Source organism: Camelus ferus, chromosome 31 (assembly GCF_009834535.1).
Source record: "Camelus ferus isolate YT-003-E chromosome 31, BCGSAC_Cfer_1.0, whole genome shotgun sequence".
NCBI classification, from domain to species: domain Eukaryota; kingdom Metazoa; phylum Chordata; class Mammalia; order Artiodactyla; family Camelidae; genus Camelus; species Camelus ferus.
In genome coordinates this window covers 13,180,636-13,202,034 of record NC_045726.1, presented here as the reverse complement: position 1 = coordinate 13,202,034, position 21,399 = coordinate 13,180,636, and the positions used below count along the sequence as shown (strand labels likewise).

Sequence of the window (21,399 nt, the reverse complement as noted above, 5' to 3'; positions counted from 1 at the left end):
ATCCTTCTCCTCGGCCAGACCCCTCCAGTGCGGCCCAGATCCGCGCACACTGCGTGTCAGAGGGGAAATCCAGCGCGCTCACCGGGTCGGGCGCGACAGCAAGACGGCCAGCTTTCTCCTGCCAGGGGCGGGGGGACAGCACCTGCCGCCCAGGGTCACGGGCGCTGACGGCGGGCGCCCGGATGCGGCCGCGCGGCCCGGGCTGCGGGACGACACCAGCGCGAGGAGGACGCCCCGGGGCAGAGCGGCTGGTCCGCGGCCCTCGCCGCCCCGCGGGCCCCGCGCCAACCGTCTCCGCGCCGGCGGGCCGCTTCGGCCGCCCACCCTCCTCTCGTCCGCGCCCGGAAGGCCGCCTCACCTGTTCGGCAGCGTCCGACTGGGCAGTCGGGCTCCCGGGAGCGGGGACCCGTGGGCGGAGCGCATCACGGCCACCGTGGCGAGACGGCAGCGACAACCGAACGCCGCTGCCCGGCAGCGGCTCCCCTGAGACTCCGCTCCTTTCCGGGAGCCGCGCCGCCGCCGCCCGGCCCCCAACCGGCGACGCGTCACCGCTCGCGCCGGGAGCGCGCACGCCGAGGGGCGGGGCCCGCGCCGGGGCGGGGCCTGCGCGGGGATGACTGGCATCTGAGAGCAGCGCGGTGCCGCGAAACGCCGCAGGCGCAGCTGCGCGCAGTGAATTCCAGTGAAAGTGGCGTCACGAGAGTAACCAGTACGGTGGCTTGGTTACTGCCGGTCCTAACCCGTGTGGTTGTCAGCGAGCCGCATGTGCTTATGATTCCGAACTTCATTTTCCTTTGTGCACCTTGGGATCATGGAAAACAGCGCTTGAAAACCTAAAGAACTGGGCATTTTTGCTCAACTCGACATTTTTTACAACTTTGCCGGTAGCTATCCCTATTTTACAGGTGGGAGACGAAAGCTCAAACTCACTAAATAACTCTTTTAAGGTCCACATAATTAGTAAGAGCCAGGATTTCATCCTTGCCCAAAGTTGCCTTCCAGGAGGGCGTGGCTACCTAGGACTGGCTACAGAACATGCAGACTCAGTGCAAAACCAAAATGCAAGGCTCCTTGTTCCAAAATTGTGAAGAATTTCAAACCAGTGACAGCAAAACATGAAATCAGAATGCAGGGCTCTTCTGAGGCCCCACGTGGCAGACTGCGTAACTCCGTGCAGCTCTGTGGCTACTGCAGGAATTCACAGCCTGCTGGCGGGGTGGCCTGGATCTGTGGAAGCTGCTGCTGTGGCCTGAGGGTGTGGACTGGGCTGGGCTGCTCTGCTATAGGGAAATGGGCGGTGGAGTGGGGAGAGCGTGGCTCAAGGAGAAAGCCAGGCCTTGATAATTTACTGTCCTTCAGTGGGGTAGAAATCAGGACTTCACACCCTTTTCTATTTTGTTGTTACAGAGATACAGTTTCAAGTTAGACCAAGAAAACATTCTGAGCTGTAATAGAAAAGAAGCTGAAAAAATAGATAATGTATGTATGTATGTGTATAACTGAATCGCTTTGCTATATACCTGAAACTGTCAATTGACTATACTTCAATAAAAAATAAGAATAAAAAAATAAATAAATACAGTGTAATCTGGATTTATAATCTTGAACATCTCTAAACAATGCATGTACTCTTACTCTCAGTCCTCCAAATGTTTGTGGCCATCCTGGAGGGGAGAAGACAGAAGGACCAGCCCCCTGGAAAGGGTACCACGAGGTAGGATTGCAGATGCAAAGAGAAAAATTAGTGTGAGGAGGAGGAAAGATCCTTTTTTTTTTTAAATTGTGGTAAAAGAGACACAACATAAAATTTACCATCTTAACCATTTTGAATGTTAGTTCAATAGTGCATAGGCTCTATAAATGCCTTTTCTATCTCTGTCCTGCACATGTGTGTTGGGCAATTAGTGTTCATTGCTAATGACTCTCTCCTTCACTTTTCTTGGCAGGGGGTAATTAGATTTCTTTAATCAATCAATCAATCAATTGATTGATTAATTTTGGGAAGGGTAGGTAATTAGGTTTGCTTATTTATTTTTAGAGGAGGTACTCGGGGAGTGAACCCAGGACCTTAGGTATGCTAAGCATGCACTCTACCACTTGAGTTATACCATCCCCCAATTAATTTTATTTATTAATTTTTTAATGGAGGCACTGGGGATTGAACCCAGGGCCCTGTGCATGCTAAGCCCTGCCCTCTACCACTGAGCTACATACCCTCCCCCCTTCTCCTTCACTTTTGCCACGTGCTCAGTAGTTGTTCAGTCCAGGAATGTTCTTCCTAGCTGCACCATTATAAAAGTGTCTTCAGATTAAATGCTAGTGGTCAGGGGCTGTGCCTTCTTCGGATTCTGCTCACTGGCCTGAGAGCCCAGCATAGCGCCCACGGCTGCAGCCTTCAGAAGGCACTTTAGAAATGAACAAGCCCTGACTTTTCTCGTTCACACAGGGAAACAGAGGCAGGCCCCAGGGACGTGGCTCGCCCACACGGACAGTGCAATGGAAACCATCAGTAAGGCAGCATCTGCTTTCACAGTTAACCTCTCAGCGGCCAGGGAGACAGGTAAAGACAGGTGTCGCTGTCCCTGGAGGCCAAGCCTAACATAGTGAAAGTTCCCCAAATACACAGAGGGTGTCAGGTCCGGCCCCAGTGTGGCCCCCCCGGAGCCGACCCCACTGGGGAGGACTGTGTGTACAGCTGGATTCCTGCTCCCCTGCCGGGGGAGAACCTGGCCTCCCGACCTGCCAGACTGTTGCTTGTTGTGTTTCTAAACAGTCTACCCCGATCCTGCTTCCTTGGCCGGGAGATGGCAGCAACTCCAGCTCTTCATTGGGACTTAGGTCCTGAGGTTTACATTTTTTCCTGTGCTCCCCCTTAGTATGACAATTATAACCGAAAAGATAATTTAAGAAAATTAAATAGAATATTTACCATGCCCTACCATTGTTTCATTTTTTGGTGTATCTCCTTCCCTGTGTATAGATCATTTCACATTTTTGTAATGATGGTACACCTCAGTCCATAAGGGCAGTGAGTATGTCCACTTTGGTTCCCCTTAACTACTTGGTGCTTGATAAACCCCTGACACAGCATGTGATCAATAAAGATTACTGGATGAACACCAGTCTAGAATCTGCTGCTTCCGTTGAACAGAATAAGAAGATTTCCCTATTTTCCTTAGTATGAATAATTGTAATTCTTCATGGTTCCATAATGGCATGGAATAGTAATTTCTTCAACCTTCCCTCATGTTGGAATTTTGACTGTTTCTTTTGTCATCTTTGTTGCTTTTACTGTTACCATCTTGTTGTAAAAAAAAAAAAATTCACGCACATTTTATTTAACTTCTTTGGCATTGTTTCGTGTAAACAGTTTCCAAGAAGGGAATTACTATGTTAAGGAGGTTTGGACAACTTTATGATTCAGTGAGTTTCTTAAGGAGACAATGCTTCCTGGTAGAGACAATCCATCTCTGGCCTCTTCACAGTATATATTCATATATCTGTATCCTGAGGGTATCCAAGTTGATGATGGGGCACACAGAAGCCATCCGCACAGCCCCTTAATTCAGAATTCCTTGAAGAGTCCAGAGACATTCATCAGAGGCTCACCAAGTAAGACAGAATAGCTCTTTTGGTGTCTGAGTAATAAAACAGATTGTTAACAGAAATGGTGCTATTCCCTCAGGTCCTGAAACAAAAATCCAAAAAATGGGACTCAGATCAGAGCAAAGTCCTGGAGAGGCAGCACAGGTCCAGGCGGTCTTTGCTGTTATGCTGAATGAGACCTTGAGATCTCAAAACCTGAAAAAGGCCTGTTTTAGCTTTTATTGCTCCTCTCACAATTTCCTACACATTTAGGGGCTGAAAACAATGCAAGTATCTTATAGCTCTGCAGAAGTCTGACATGGGTCTCGCTGGGTTAAAACCCACAGGGTTGCATTCTTGTCTGGAGATTCTAAGGGGTCATGGTTTTCTAGCTTCCAGAGGCTGCCCACATTCCTTGGTCCAGGCACCGTCACCTTGCCCCATCTTGGAAGCCAGCAACACCAAATCTCTCTTGGACCCTTCTCCTGTTGTCATCTCTCTCTGACCATAGCTTGGAAAGGTTCTCTGCTTTTAAAGGGCTAATGTGATTAGATTGAGCCTGCCTGGATAATCCAAGAGAACCTCCCCATCTCAAGGTCCTTAACTTAATCAGATCTGTAAAATCGCTTTGGCCGTGCAAGGTAATGTATTCACAGTTTTCGGGGATTAAGATGTGGACATTTTTGGAGGAAGGGATTATCCTGCCTACCACCAGATCAAAAAATGACAAATATTTTCAGATTAAAAAATACATGCATCCACAGAATATATAATGTTATTCATTCACTTATATAACGAATAGCTAACAGGTAAATCAAAAGTCAATATGAGCTCAGAGAACTCTTCATCACCCAGTGGCACTCAGAGAAAGTCCTCTGGGATGCCATGTACTCTCCATCATCTTTGACACCAAGGCCACGCCTGCATCTCTGGACCATTAAAACTTCCAGTCTCCCTTTCTGTCCAGATCCAGGCTCTGCACAACTGCCTGCCCTGTTGGAAAGTGGGGCCAAGGCTGAGGGGTTGGATACCAGGCAAAGAGAGAGGCCAGGAGAGCAGAAGGAGGCCCAAGGCTCTGGTTACAAGGGCTCCTTTTGCAAGAGCAGAATTTTCTTCCTTGGTGATCCTCATCACTCCCCCGGCCTTCCCAAGCTGCTGGATTCTCCCCACCCGGACCTCGTGTTTAGGAAAAGTTTCCCTGGAGAGGTTCTCAGATGAATGACCCCACCAACACGTGTGTGTGTGTAGCTGCAAGACTAGACTAACTGAGGTTTTTTTTTTTTTTTCTCCCCCCATTTGTGACTAACATGAGTGGAAATACCAAGGAGATTATCAAAGGGCATTTAAATTTCTTTCCAGAAAGTCTGGAAGGTGAAGATGTAGGCTGAAAGAGGTCCCTGAGTTCAGGGATATGGTCCTTATGGAAAATAGGCAGCAAATAAATTTCTTCGAGGATGCTGTGATGGGTTCTGGGCCGACCTATTACAGCGAACTCTGAATCTTAGCTCTTCAGGGATCCTGAAAGTAAGTTGGTACCAGATCCTTTCCCGAGCCCTAGAGCGAGGTTTCCGACTCACCACTAGATGGCGCCCGAGCTGCGGCTCTCCGCGGCAGCGTGGGAAGCGGGGGCCAGAACCGGGTTGGTCTGAGGGTTCTCTGGGGAGCCGGGCTCTCGCTCCGCTGTGCACGGTGGCTCACGGAGTTCCACGTGCCAAGACTCCTAACGCTGGCTTTGCTGAATTCCGCTTTGGCACCCACTTGGACGAAACTCGGCAGTTTTTGCTCTAGACTTTGGATTCAATCACAGATTTTAAAAAATCCTTCTTCTGATCCTGGGGTTCCCAAAAGAAAAAGCGTGTCTTCCCCAATGAAAACCGATTTGTTTAGTGATCGTATTGTGTTTATTTGTTAATGGACAACATGGAGCCATAGTGACCTGGGTTTGAGTTTTGGCTCTCATTTTCTGGGCAGTCCTTTCTGGGCCTCAGCTTTCTTACGTCTGAAAGGAAACAAACCTTCCCTGCCTGATGGGGTTGTTAGAGAGTCAAATGCAATAAGGAAGCAGCGTGTCTAGCACAGCACCCAGCGCTTAGTAGGCACTTTCTGTCTCATGTCTTCTCCAGATGAGCAGGGGCTCCGTCCCACTCACCTTCATATACTCAGCTATCAGCGCCTGGGGTGTGGACGGCATGCCTTGTGAACAAGGGAACCAGCTAGCTCGTCATTAGAGCTTCCACACCTTGATGTTAACCCGCTAACCTCCTATTACTTGTGTGAAATTCAGAAGATTATATCATAAAACTGCCTGCAGATTCTAACAATCTGATTAGAGGGGACAAGAGTAATCAATGCACACTTAAGAGTGACCCCAGAAGCTAATAAATGAAACATGATTCAAAATGTATAGTATAGACTGGTTATAATTAACTTTATGGTTCCTCCAGCAGGCTCAGCTATGCAAATGGTGGCATTCATGGGGTTAACTTACAGCTGTATAGTTTGCTGAGAGTAGGCAGTTTGTTGGCCCCCCGACGTTTTGATGGAGAAGAAGACTCATTTTACCACAAGGACATTGTGTTTGGAAGGCAGACCTGGCTGGGACTCCAGCAGGAGTCATGAGAGCATCAGGCTCCTGGGGATGGGATGGAGGTGGCTGGAGACAGAAAGAAGGGGTCAGAAAAGGGAAGTGAGAGGATGCTGAAGGCAACATTAGCTGTTGTACCATTTGGCTGACGATTTCTTCCTTCTTCCTGGTGTGAATAAAGTCATAGAATTTAAATCTGGAAGCTGCCTTAAACGTGTCCTGGTTTGATCTCACTCCCCAAATAGGAGCCTTTATTTAATATCTCTGACTAGAGGCATTCAAATCACTGTTCAAACACTTTCAGAGACAGGGAGCTCACTGCCTTGGAAGAGAGCCCACTTCTGCATTAGACAGGTCTAATTGTAATTATTAGCTCAAACATTCGTCCAGCTTCTGCCCATTGGTGTCGATTCAGCTCTGGAGTCACATGGGTTATGTTTCCTCCTCCTTCAGAGGTCAGTTCTTCCAATTGCCAAGAGCTGCTATCAATCACATCTTTCTTAACTTTTTCTCCTCAAACTTCCCCGCTACTCTCAAACATTTTTCAAATGATCCCTTATCTCTCCTAGACCACAAACTGTCTGGAGCTGAAGGAGTGAGCCGTCCCAGGGAGTCCATCTTACGCTTTGGCTTCTCCCGCTGTGCCAGGACATGGCACTAGATGGCGCCATGGCCAAGGCCCCATCCTGGTGCTCTGGGTACTTAGGACTAGCATCCAAGACTGCCCTATTCCCCTGAGAAGTCATCAGTGCCAACCTCATCATGCCTCATACCCCTGGTTTCCTCAGGGACCACCAGAAGTCCAAATCCCCAGCCACGGCAGTGATTCAGCATCACCCTGACCCTCATCCCCATCCTGTTCTGTGTGTACCCAACGTGGACATCTGAGGTCTTGCCTATCCAGTACCCTGCCCTCCTCCTCTCGATGACAGCATCACAGCTTTCCTCTGAAGAACCACTCCATTACTTGCTTGCTAGCTTGAGATTCTGGGGGATTCTGTCCACCAGGGGTGGGCAGGGGTGGACCCAGGCATGGCCACTGAGAGATGCCCCCACACTGACCACAGGGGACGGTTCAGGTTGGGATTTCACTGGCGTGGAAGAGAAGAAGCAGGCCCTGAGGACCGTGTTCACCTGGAGCTGTTGGGCAGCCATCTGCCGTTGGGTGGGGAGAGGCTGCCTGAGAACAGAGCCAACACAGAGGAGAGTGGAGCTGAGAGACTGGAGGTGAGAACCTTGCTCACGGAAGACGGTGAACTTAGTAAATGTTGTGTGTGTTCTGACTGCTCCACCAACTGGTCATTCCCCACCCCCTCTCTCTCCTCAGCCCTCTCTGTTCCCTGAGATGCAACTGTACTGAAATTGAGCCAGTCAGGAGCCCTACAGTGGCCTCTTAGTGTTCTAAGTGAAAGGAAATGTTGCATGTCCCTCACTTTAAATCTAAAGCTAGAAATGACTCAGCTGAGTGAGGAAAGCATGTCAAAAGCTGAGATAGAATGAAAGCTAGGCCTCTTGGCCAAACTGTGAGCCCAGTTGTAATGCAAAGAAAAAGTTCTTGAAGGAAATTAAAAGTGGTACGCCAATGAACACATGAATGATGAGAGAGCAAAACAGCTTTATCGCTGACGTGGAGAAAGTTTACTTGGTCTGGAGAGAAGACCAAAACAGCCATGGCATTCCCTTAAGCCAAGCCCGAATTCTCCTCAATTCTGTGAAGGCTGAGAGGGGTGAGGAAGCTACGGAAGAAAAGTTTGAAGCGAGCAGAGGTTGGTTCATGAGGTTTAAGGAAAGAAGCCGCGTCCACCACACGAAAGTACAAGGTGAAGCAGCAAGTGCTGATGCAGAAGCTGGTTTATCCAGATGATCTGGCTCAGATCATTCATGGAGGAGGTGACACTCAACGACTGATTTTCAAAGTAGACAAAAAATCCTTCTATTGGAAGAAAATGCCGTCTAGGACTTTCATAGCGAGAGAGGAGAAGTCAGCGCCTGACTTCCAAGCTTCAAAGGACAAGCTGACTCTCCTGTTAGGGGCTAGCGCAGCTGGGCACTTTAAGTTGAAGCCAGTGCTCATTTACCATTCCAAAGGAAAAAATACTAAATTCTACTCTGCCTGTGCTCTTACAAACGGAATAACAAAGCCTGGATGACAGCACATTTCTTCACAACTGTGTTTACGGAATATTTTAAGCCTACTATTGAGGCCTACTGCTCAGAAAAATATGATGGATTCGACCAACTGCGGACTGGGTAGTATTGTGATATTTACTATTGAGAAATATCCCATGTAAGTGGGTCAAAGCAGTTCAAACCTGTGTTGTTCAAAGGTCAACAGGACATCCTCCCTTGACTCTATATACACTATCCCAGTCTGTGTTCCCTGTTCACAGCAAAACTTCTGGAGAGGGTTGTTTCTACTTTCTTACTTCCCATCGTCTCTTACATCCACTCACCTGGGGTTCCATGTTCAGTACTCCAACGGAAGCTGCTCTTGTGTTCTGGCAACAAGCAAATTGCTTTAGGCTTTTAGGTTTTAGTTTTAATTTTTTTTTTAAATCTTATTTTTTTAATTGAAGTATAGTCAATTTACAATGTTAGTTTCAGGTGTATAGCAAAGTGATTAGTCACACATATACATACATATATATTTTTTTAACAGTAACACAATAATAGTGAGGGACCTTAATACCCCACTTACGTCAATGGACGCAGTGGCATTTTAGCATCTGCTTTAGGGTCATTTATAATAGTGAAACATTGAGGGGGAAATCTCAATAACCAACAATAAGATATAAACTATGATATATACACACAGTGGGCCATTTTGGAGTAATTAAAATTATATTTTAGAAGGATTTTTAAGAATGTGAAGAAATAAGTGAAAAATTTGATTTACATGTATAAAATGATCCCAGAACAATGTGGAAGGAAGTATATGAAAGTGTCAAAAGAGGTAAGGAGTGGTAGAATTATTAATCATTTTTCCATTCATTTTGCTTAGCTCTACATTTTAACATTTTTATTTTTTATTTTTGTCTCTCCTTACCTTGTGTGTCCTTTAAAAAAAAACATTTTTGTATGAGTATATATATTATATATTCTGGAAGAATAAAACTAGAAAACATTTAAGATGCCTTGTACATATAAAAGTCATAAATATTTATGCCCTTTAACTATGTGAATTTCATTTTGGGGATTCAGTCTAAGGAAATAATTCACATTGCGGAATCTGGTGCATACAAAGATGTTAATGTGATTTTTTTATAATAGTGTTAAATTGGAAACAGCCTAACAATGAAGGAATGATTAGATAAGAATATATCACCTAATTAAATTGAAAGCAGACTTAAAATTGTGCGTAGAAAGTCTATAGTAAAAAAGATTATGAAGTAATGTTAAGCAAGAAAGTAGAATAGAATGATATTACGAGTCTATTATTTTTTACAGAGCAAAAATAATGCACTAAAAATAATCTGGAATACAGAAAGTGATAGTTTCAGGTGGTGAGGCTCAGGGTAATTATACGTGCTATTTTGACTTTGATATGCTTTTCAAATATAAGCGTTTATTTGTGTAAATAGAAAAAAGCGTCCACCGTCACCCAGCTGGGAAGGGGGCACCCAGGAACGCCACTGCAGCCCCACTTGCCCACGTGCGTCGGCTGCACCATCCTCCTCACTCCTGACAATTTCTCCCCACCTAGGTCTGTGTTCCAGCCATCAGTCCTCCCAAATCAGCAAGTGTCTACAGATTCCTACTCTGGACCTGGGCTCCTGGGGGGACTCAAAAGGCAGGCAGGCCACAACCCCTGTCCCTGAGTAACTGAGGTGACCAGATAAAGACACACAGAGAAATGCACATACAACCCCTGGGTGACCCTTACTAAGTCACTTCCCATCTCTGGGTCTCAGTTTCTTTATCTTCAAAATGAGGGAGTTGCACCAGAAGATTACATAGTCCTGCTCATCTCTAATCACCTGAGCACACCCCACTTAATTAGAAGGTGGGGATGCTGAGGCCCAGGGATTAGGGTCATCTCAGAAAAGAGCTGGGGCAAAGCCAGAAAAGAAAAACCGCAAGATTTGTGCCTTAGAAGGAAATGGCTTTGTTACTGAGAATAGCACTAACACCAAGAATGAGCCCAGTGGGGGCCCAATGAGGGGAGAGGGGGGACATTTACCCCCTAGTCCTTTTGTATCTGACAAAGCCCGAGACAGCATCACTCTGGTGTGGATTTCCCCTTAGTTCTTGGGCGCTCAAGGAAAAGTAAGCTGGTTGCTTCTAATCCTCTCACTTCCAGGGGACTGCGGGATGCCCAGAGAGCAGGAAGTTTCCACATCAGACATTTCTAAGCCATTTTCCTTAGAAACAAGGAGCGCTGTTTGAGGTTGGAGAAGTGGCTGGGATAGGGCACCTCAAGGTTTGGAGAAACAGAACTGACCCAGTCTGGAGGCTGCATTTCCTCCCAGGTGTCTGGGTAGGAAGACACACAGCCCGCAGCATCCTAAGGAAAGAAGAGTTTGCATTGGTTGTGTAGGAAAGAATGAGGCTGAGAGGTCTAGAGCAGTTTGTTTAGGTCATTTTGTGGCAAAGTCCTTCTCTTGGTTGTGTTGTCTGTTTTTCCTATGTTGACATGGAAGGGACTTTTTGAAGTTGAATGAGAATCACTGCCCCTCCTGACCATGACCCACAACAACTGGTTATGATGCTGCCTTAGATTTGTAGAGCATGGTACCATTTGCACAACATCGTACAAACATTACCTCAATTGGTATATAACTATTACTTGTATATGTGGACAAAGGATGTCGCCTGCCATATCAATCAGTAAACAAAGGATGTTGCAGCCATCAAGCCATCACCCACTGCAGCTGCCACACACCCCTGTCCCCTCTTTCCTCTGATGGTACAACCTGAGGGGATTCAGGATGGAGAAAACAAGATACTGGCCCTAGATAGTTAAGGTGCACATTAAAGGAATGATTTCAATGAGCCCAGGGTCTTGCATCTTTCCATACACAGAAAAGTGCTGAATTCATTAACTTGAGATGTCTGGCTTTTTAATTAGCAGTAATCTTTTGATGTTCTGACTACCTGGTTTTTCTGTTTGTTTGTTTGTTTGCTTTTTCAAAAATTCCTATATAACCTGCCTCCTCGCTTACCGCTTCAGAACAGCCCCTCAGAGCTTCTGAGAGGCTATTTCCCAGGCTTAAGTCCTCAGTATGTCCACCAGATAAAACATAATTCTCAACTTTTAGGTCGTGCATTCTTTTTAGTTGACATATATAATTAGAGCCAGATGGGATACACTTCATAACGTCTGTTTCACAGATGGGGACACTGAATTTTAAAGAACCAGTTTGCTTAAACTGTCCAGTGTGATATCCAGGGTGACGTGAACTCAAATGGTCCTTCCTACCTTAAACTCCCCAAGCCCATATTCTCTCATATTTCTTTTTTTTCCTTTTTGTTCATCCTTTTGATCCCTTTACACCCAAAGCTGTTCTCTACAAGAACTACACTCACTCCTCCAACGAGTGATATGGAGACCTATGGTTTCCCATGACCCAACCTCAGCTCTCTTTTTAGGAGAAAAGTGATCAGAGGGTGAGCTGAACTCACCTTATCTATTATAATAATATGAATTTATGTTTGCAGGATGCTTTTAACTTTTAGAAAGTAAAAAACAAACTAACAAACAAACAAAAAACACAAGCATCATTGCATCCCTGAAGGTAGGGTAGAAGGGGCAACAGAGTTTAACAGGGAAGGCAGCTATTTCCCAAATGTCCTGCCAGGGCAATGTGGTTACTCCCTAGGTGAGTTAAGCAACTTGCCCAAAGTCACTCGGTTAAGAAACTAGAACCAGAATGTCAAAGCAGGCCCTTCTATTCCTTGGTCACCCTACTGCAGTGGTGGCAGAGTGAGACTCAAACTCCAGTCCCTCACTGCCAATCCAGCCCCATCTTCACCATCAGGCCATGACACATGGGCTGTAACTATGGCTCTGTGGTCTGAAGTTTATCTTTGCTCCAACTCTAAAAGAAGACAGCTATAAATCACAGTGACGACAAAGTTAGATACATAGTGTGGGAGGCTGAGGGGTGGTTCCCACAAAGATAGCCATGTCCTGATCCCTGGAACTGTGGATGTTACTTTATATGGTAATAGGGACTGGCAGGTGTGATAAATAAATGACACTGAGACAGGGAGCATTGCCTGGAGTCACCCAAATATAATCACAGGAGTCCTGAAAGAGAGAGGCAGGAAGGTAAAGGAGGAAGTAAAGGGAGGTGAGGATGGAAGCAAGAGGGTGTAGAGGTGGAAGGAAGATGTCAGGAGACACAGGAATGCAGGGAGCCTCCAGAAGCTCACCTTCCAGAGGACACATTCAACCCCAAAGCCTCCCAGGGCTCCTCCAGGTGGATGTTTTGATTTTGGTCCAGAGAAGCTGCCGTCAGACTTCTGGCCTCCAGAACGCCAGTAAGAAAATTAATTTGTGTTGTTTTAAGCCACCAATTTGCCGTAATTTGTTACAGAAGACACAGGAAACTAACACAAGTGTTATTTACCCACTTAAGAAAATAGCCTAAAGCATTTAAAACGTTATCTTTTTATATGTAAATCATCTACAGTAAGCAGAAGCCATGACGGCTTCTCTTGGTTGTCCTTGGCTATTCGAATTAAAAATCACTTAAAAATTGACACACTATTGTAAACTGATTATACTTCAATTAAAAAAAAAAGATCTTTAGCTAAAATGATAAAAAAAATCATCGTAAGTTAATGGTTCAAGCTGTACTAGACCACGCTTGACAAAGTCTAATTTTATATTGGTGACATGGAAATTTTGTTGATGCATTTGAGAGTATATTTTAAAATTTCTAGATCAGACTTCTAGTAATTGACTGACTTCGCCTCAACACATCTAGGAAGGAAGTATACTTTGGTACATACACTTAGCAAGGAGGAAAGGATTAGCAAGCTACTTGCTTGTACCTTTGTGTTCACCTGTGTCCTGGTAAAGAATTATTTGCTCAGTTATATATTTCTGTCTGGAAGAGAGGTTTCTACATAGAAATATGTATCTTTTTGGCATATAATGTAATTTATCAACTTCATATACATGATATATAAATAGCTCATAATTCTAAATCTTATAACAAAACACACACACTAACCATTGGCTGTGAGACCAGCTGTGTAAAGAGAAAATTCGTGGTTAGCTTACTGTTCTTCTCCAAGAAGGAGCTAGCATGTGGATTTCAGCCTTGGATGGGTTTGTGCTTTTTGTGTAATTGTCATTCACAAAGGTGATGTTTATCTTATTGGAATTACCACCCACTATACAGATGACTATTTGGAATAATGACTGTTTTGATTGTAATCCTTTTGCTGATGAAGATGGGTTTGAACAATAACGACACAAAAATCTAATCAGCACAGGCTGAAATGCAAGTTACGCTATTATAGAAAAGAACCTTTGTATTCTATTAAAGTTAATCACTAAAGGGATGTTGCCTATAAACTTAAATTATACATAATGGCCCGACTCTGGGAACCCTGCCTCCCAGGTAATGGGCTTTACGCTAAAATACCTTTGTTTCACTCACAGGAAGCATCCTGACCACGCCCACGTGGGAAAGACTGCAGGAAGGAGGATATTAACATGTCCTCTCCAGAGTCTGAGGGGAACCAGGACTTTCGCCCCACCTTTTAGTATAAAAGCAGCCAGAACTGTAACTCAAAGAATTCGATTCTTTGGGACACTAGTCCACCATCTTCTTCGTCTAATGGCTTTCCAAATGAAGTCAGTATGCCTTGCCCCAGCAACTCGTCTTTCCATTTGTTGGCCGGTCCTGTGGCGAGCAGTATGTGCTTGGACTCGGTAACAATGCTATTATTAGGTATTAATCCACCTGCTTTGCAAAGCAGCTAGTAAATATTCACTGGGGCTCATTTAATAGTGAGTTAAGTGACAGAGCATGGACAGTCCCTAGATACCTGGAATAGTCTTTCCCATTATTTTCCTGGGGACAGGATCGTCAGCTTTGTGGAGGCACCCTGGTGGGGCTCAAAGAATTGGCTCTACCCTCCGGAACTACAACAGAAACCTAAATACGAAACATGGAATATAAATCATTAACTAGTTCTATTCTAACAATTCTGACATGGAATTGCAATAGCAGTTGGAGACAGCACCGAGGAGTAGAAGACATGGGGTTTGAACTTGACCTTAAAAGAGAGAGAGAAACATGAAGTCAATTAAGAGAATACAATGAGCGGTGGACGTGGCGGGGTGTATCTGAGGCCTGCAGTTGAATCCTGCCGGAAGCAGCAGGCTATTGAAGTAAATCTGGGGAGCCGTTAAATATCCTCTCGCCTCCGAGTTATCCTCAGAGTGGAAGATACATAACACAGCCAGATGCTTTTTAAAAGGTCCAGCTGCCGTTGCTTGCAGGTGGACATTGATGTGTTATCAAAATGCCCAGGCCTCGTGCCAAGGGGCCATCCTGTAGTCCCTCCAATGTGTTTACTTACAGCCCAGGCTGGTGCGAACACATGGGGCATGTCTTTCAGGATTCAGTCTCTATGTTTCTTCTGGGAGTGGTGGTAACTTTGGATACGAGTCCTCTAAGGATTTTTGTTTTCACATGATTCAGTTTAGGACCCATTGTCTGACCTGTTGTGGCTGGTTTGGGCCCACAGTGTGACTGTTGTCACCCCCTCTGGATTGGTGACCGCAGGAACGTGTCTTGTTCTTCTGTTGCATCCTCCTCCACACCCGGCCCAGAGCCAACCCCAGAGGGATGCACCCTAAATCCAAACCGAATTGCAAAGCCAAATGGATGCCAGTGGAAGAAAGATTGGGTGGGATTTTAATAGAAACCCCTGAAGGAAAATTTGGGAAGCTAGGAAATGAGGGAGAATGAGTCTTTCCTACTGTTCAAAATTTCCGAGCTCTTCTCCTTCCAAATTCTTGCTTAGAAATCACAGCTACAGGTATTTTGTGTCTACAGACAGGTAAGTGACCACCTTCAAACAGCCAGGGGGCACTCTCCAAAGCTTCCAGGACCACGTGTAAAATCTCCGTGGCAGTGGATCACTGATGATTTTTTTCTTCTCTTTCATTTGGGGAAGAAGTCCCCAGAGCCCACCTGACTCTGAGGCCCATGGACACATGTGTGAAGGTCCTCCTGGCAACGTGGGCTTGCTGGAAGGTGGCAGTGGCCACTGAGCGCCTCAGAGCCAACCTCACTGAAGGCAGCCCAGGCCTGGCTCCAGCCTCACACACGGGACAAGACAAGGGCTGCCCACCCAGCCCAAGCCTCCTGGTGTGGCATCACCGAGCTGGGGGCTATTTCCTCCTTTGCAGACCTGGAACATTGTTCAGATGGGGAAACGGAGGCACAGAAGGTGGACGGATGGGAAGGCTCTCTGGCTCCACACATGCCTCTGCCTGCCCTCCCCGGACTAGAACGGGTGTGATCAGTTCTCCCCAGAGATGCCTCCTTTTGGGTTCATTCCTGACCCCTGACTGAGAGCTCCAGGCTGTAAGCGACTTGTCACATAATAACAGGGAGCAGTCTCTGAGCCCCTCCTCTCATTCTTGACCAAAGAGCAGCAAGAAGAAGCCATGAGGAGAGAGGAAGCGGGCAGTGGGGTCTTGAGTGTGTTTGGGGTGACTTTGGGGATGCTCGGCCCCCCAGAGGCATCACCCTGACCATCTGCAAGGGTGGGGAGCTGGCTCGCAGCTGCTCCGCCCTGCGGCTGGGCTTCTGCAGATTCCCATCTCCCCATCGCACCTGCCAGCTGGGAGGGAGGAGTGAGCCCTGCCGTCAGATGTGTCCGCCAGAGATAGAAGCCCACCCAGTCCAGATACCTGGGGCCTCCCTGGTCGACTTCCCCAACAAGTGGGTCTGGAACAAAATTAAAAAGGAACAGAAACAAACAGACATGGGGAACAAAACAAAAGAAAAGGAAGAATGAGAGAAAAGTATTTTCTAGATAAAGTGGTTGGGTCTGGTGGCAACCCAGGCGGCAGGCAGAGGCGGGGCAGCGCTGTCCCGAGGGCAAAACTGTGGGTTGCAACCTTAAGCTAAGAGCCTCTGCTTCACCTGGTGCCTGTGACTGTACGATGCGAGGCACGTCCCCTTCCCGGGGCAGTGCTCCTTCTCCAAGAGGCGGATGTCACCAAAGGGGGAACAAGGCTTCCTCGCTTCTGGAAGGAGCATTACTTACTGCAGGTCTGCCCCGATACCCACAGGAAGGAGCCGCTGGGTTGGCCTTCTCACTTTAGGCTTGTTTGGACCCTTTTGTCAGGGCGGATTCTATGCCTCCGTTTCCCCATCTGAACAGTGTTCCCCACACAACACACTGCTCTCAGAGCAGAAAATTTGGAAAGACCTGAAAAATACAACGAAAAAAATTACCCACAATTCTTCCATTAATATCTTGCTGTTTCCATGTATCTTTGACATACCTGCATCACCCTGCACCTACAATTATGTATCCTGTTTATAAACAATAGCCTTTCTCAATGAACAAGTCATACATGTTCACTGTGTAACACTAAGACAATTCAAACACAAAGATGAAACATGATTTTTTGTTGCTCCCTTGAGAAATAACCAACTATTTTTTTTTTTAATTTCAGAGGTATTTATTTATTTTTTTAAGTCGAAGTATAGTCTGTTTACAATGTTGTGTCAGTGTCTGGTGTACAGTATCATGTTTTGGTCAAACATACACATACATATATTCCTTTCTATGTATATTTTTTTCCATTTCATTGTAAGTTACAACAAGATTACAAACTACTATGATTATGATGTTGTCTTTCTGGTCTTTTTACAAGCATATTATAGCAAAAGGGAAAAAAAAGCACAGTAGATTCAGACTTTCCATACTTTTTGTTAACTTTTCCTTTTTCATGTAACTCACCATGAATAGTCTTTATATCATCATATGTTCTTTTGCCTCATTTATGATGACAGAACACACGGATGTGCTATATTTTATTTAACCAATCCCTATTGTCAGCCCTTTGATTTGGTTCCAGTTTCTCCCTGTCACAAACAAGGCTAATTGTAGCTAAATCTCTGCAGTCCCCAGGTTAACACTTCTGAATCCCCCAGGACTCTTGCCCTCTTAGATTATGGGGAGATTGCACCTTATAACATGTATGAAGGTCTTTGAGAAACACATACATTGCTGAACATTTGTGCGGGGTTATTGTTTGTCAATTTACTCAGGGAGTAGGTGGTATTGGTGGAGATGGTGCATGTACTAAGCAAAAATAATAATAAAAGCAAACATTTAACATTGTTTTTCCAGTGTACCAGGTACTGTTCCAAGCACATCACATTGTTTTGAACATATTTAATTCTTAAAACAGCCCTATGAGGTGAGCACTCTTAACTCGGCTTTCAGATGATCTTGCCCAAGAGCAAAGAACTAGGGAGTGGTGGAGCTGTGATTCTAAGCCAGTCTGGCTTCTGAGTCCATGCGTGTCACCCTCTCTTAAGAAGCCAGGTCCTCCGAGTGCGGACAACCGGAAAAAAGGGGGGCAGCAGTAGAGTAGGAATGAACCAAGATTTTAGTGCTCCCAGGGAGTCCCATGTGACAGTAACAGGCCCCTGACATGGACATATCCTAAGGGAGCTCACCAGCCTTCAGGCTCTGCCTTAAAGATCAGAGCATGTCAGTAACAGCACAGAAGTGATTTTTCCAAACAAAAGATGTTTACAGAGATGCGCTCTATACTTAGGGATAAAATGACTGTGATGTGTTTTGTTTGCTTCAAAATAATTCTTGTTGGGAGCGAGGAGAGGGGTACATGATGAATGGGGTGGGGTGTCAGTGATGCAAAATCAGCCATGATTGAATCTGTTGAAATCAAGAGGTAGATATACAGGGGCTCTCTCTTCTCTTGTATTTGCTGGAAATTTGCCACGCTAAAATCTTTTTTAAATATCTCAGATCATTACAGGGTTCGTGAATGATTTCTGGCAGGGATAGTCCAACCCAGGGTGAAAAGGTTCATCATAGAATATAAAGACGAACCCAGGTCTTTATAGGGTTTATTTATTTATTATTATTTCACTATTTTAAAATAATATTTATTTCTTTATTTTTAATTTAAAAAGCTTCCGTCTGCAGAAACATCCTTGAAAGGCCCAGCACCTCTTTGACAGCCTGTGGAATGAGCGTTAGAGGCTTATTCATTCATTCAAGAACTATTATTTTCATCTTGAGCACAGGGATGAGCTGGGAAGGATACGGCTGAACTGGGGAGAGAAGATACACAGATGAAAAGTTAACAACACAAGGTCAAATGGTTCAAACCTGATAGGAGGCTAAGGGGTAAGGGAGGAGGGCATGGGCTGTGCCTTCCTGCCCACTGCTTAGAGTTTCTAGGGGAGGAAGGATGGAGTCCAGAACTCTCTCTTTTTCCTCACTCACCTCCTTCCCATCTGAGAGTCCTGGGGCTCAGGGCCCGGCCTGGGGCAGAGGTGAAAACAGAATGCTACCACTTTCCCCCTTCCTCTCTATTTTTATAACCACAGGCCCTGGGCTCTGGCTGGACATGTTGCAAAGGGAGACCCACTTTCCAGCTGGCTGAACCAACTCGAAAAAGTACCTTCAAGGTGGGGGTTATAGCTCAGTGAGAACATGTGCTTAGCATGCGCGAGGTCCTGGGTTCAATCCCCAGTACTTCCAGTTAATAAACTTAATTACTTCCTCCCCCAAATAAATAAAATAAGATAATTTTAAAAAGAAAAAGAAAAAGCACCACCAACAGTTTCTCTCATCCTTATACAGTGGCAAAAGTTCAGACCAACCGGGCTGCCGTTTATTTTTTCAGTGACTCAGTTTGCCAGGAAGACTATCAGTGTATGATTTGTATGGAATGGATTTTACATGATAAAAGATACAAGAATAGAGAACAAACACCACCACTGCCCCCCCGGGGAAAAGAAAAGGGGAGGTGGGCCAGGCCCACTGACAATGAACTAGTGGAAGAGACTCCTGTGTGCTTGGCAAGATCCTAGGTCTCTTAGGGTCACATGCTCATCTTCTACCAATGGAAGCTCAAGGAGTTCCCCCCTCCCCCGCTCCCTCGTCCTGCCTCCTCCCTCCCTTGAAAGCCAATGTTTAGTTTCTGCCTTAACTCGCTATGGCCGGTGCCAGGATTTAGGGCAACATAGAAAATTGAGATCCGGAGCTCTGTAATTAGGCCCCCTCGTGGATTTCAAGCAGGGCCGATTTGTGAATACGCCTGATTTTTCCGGTCTGGAGGCAGCAGGAGAGGCCGACCAGATGCTGCTCGAGAGGCTGCTGGTTTCTTGATCTGCCCCCGCTGCTGTGGTGTCCCCCAGGGCCTCGCTGAATGGCAGGGTCACCGCAGCCTCCCGCCCACGCCTGCAGCGGCCTGGGGTGCTGAGGCACGGCTCCATGGGGGAGGGAAAGGGAAAGGTGAGCGAGAGGAGGGCCTCCCAGGAGTTAGGCTCTCTGGGGATTAGAGAGAAGCTGCCAGGAGGGCCTGGCTGAGGCTCTGCAGGGCCCCAAGGGAACCAGCTCCAGAGTCACTGGGGTCCCGAGTGAATTTCCCTTTCGCGTGGAGGGGCGCACACACTGGCAGAGACAAGACAGAAACTGAAGCTTTCACTGCTCCCAGACAATCCGGAGAAGCAAGACTGAAAAGTGGCAAAAAGCTCAGTTCTCACTTCTCTGCCTGGGAGAGGCCTCTGCCTGCAATAAGGCATCCCCGAAAGTGGTGTATCCAGGGGGTTCCTCATTGGTGGGCAGGCACCCACTGTCCCTGGGCACAGAAATGCTCACATCCCCCTTAATTCTACAACCTGGAGTCTTCAGTTCTTAATGGAAAGACACCCCCCCACCCCCACCCCTGCTGCCTTATTCTTGGTTTTAAAGACTCCTCCCAAATTTCACCGAAGTCTGTTAGGAGTTCGTCTTCACCAGTGAGATCTGTTCTCTTCCTTAGGTGAAAAGGACCAAACCGATTTACTTCCTTGATGACAAGGCCAGATAGCTAGAGCTTGAGTCTCTTATCTCAGACACAACTGTAACCCGAGGTGCATTCATTAAAAAAAAAAAAAAAAAAAAAAAAAAGCCAAGTAAGGAATGAGGTTCTGCCAACGTAACCACCCTGGTCAGATGGACTCTGGAGAATCGTGTTAACTTCTGCATTTCGCCTGGAAGAGAAATGTTGGCTATTTGGCAACACTTACAGAGGAGAGACAGGATGTGGAGAGATCTAGAACTGTGTCCCAAAAGAACTAATCAGGAATGACCAGCCTGTGGAAGATAAAATTGAAGTTGGAACAGGACAGCCAACTCCAAAGCAGTGAAGGCCTATGTTGGCTCGAAAAGGTGGAACCCGGGGGAAAGGGTGGGGGAGGGGAATGCTGGGAGACAGATTTTGCTATTATAGCAGCAAGAATCTAATAATTAGGGTGTTTAATGAGGTAGTGAGTCAGGGCCTGGTCAGGCCGTGGCTGAGCAGAGGCAGGCCAGACCCTCCTAGGAGCAGCATTATGGGAGGGGGGGGGGCTTCTGCGTCGGGCAGGAAGTTACCTCTAAGATTCTGTCATTCTGTGAGTCTCTGAAATGTAAGTTCTGTACATCATAAATTAGATGAGTGGATATGATGACAAATGTCAGTGGCTTCTTAAAAACTTTTAGAGTTTTTGCCTGTAGAAATGAAAAATGAATTGAAAGTGAACACATGAAAACCATGGATCATTTTTTAAGGTTCCTTTCAGTGATTTTGTGTATCTTTGTGTTCCTCCTATTTTCAGATCTTGTTTTCTTTCTTTTACTTCTACCCATATGTCCTTATATTCTCTTTCTGTCTCTCTCCTTTTACAGAGAAAGTTTCATGGGTGGTAGGTCTTTGGAATATACCAGAGGAATTTAAGGTCTGGTTATTTGGAAATGATTAGAGCAAAAACTCTGTAATGTCTTACCTGGTAAATGTTTCCTGATACTTTTTCTCTCTTCTGTAGCCACATCTTTCGGTGTGGGTTTAGGAAAAATCATTAATGCTCATGATACCACCAGTAAAGAAAAAGAAAATGCCAGAATGAATCTGGAGGAATATGCATGCAGGCACAACCAAGCTAACCTTGAAACAAACAAAAAAAGAAAAGAGTAAAGTAAAGAGATGAGGACTTCCCATAATACTAAAATTGCATACACCATAA

General features: G+C 45.9%; 1 protein-coding gene across 2 annotated transcripts in view; it reads right to left on the bottom strand.

Annotated features, from left to right (window-relative positions):
* ENTPD4 (ectonucleoside triphosphate diphosphohydrolase 4) overlaps positions 1–559 on the bottom strand; it is a 29,594-nt gene extending 29,035 nt beyond the window's left edge. The window contains exon 1 of one of the 2 annotated variants that reach the window (XM_032471197.1): positions 359–559. The gene's annotated coding sequence lies outside the window, so the exon portion shown is untranslated. The remainder of the gene's footprint in view (positions 1–358) is intronic. The other variant, XM_032471196.1, reaches the window with a different exon arrangement.
* Between the last annotated feature and the right edge of the window lie 20,840 nt (positions 560–21,399).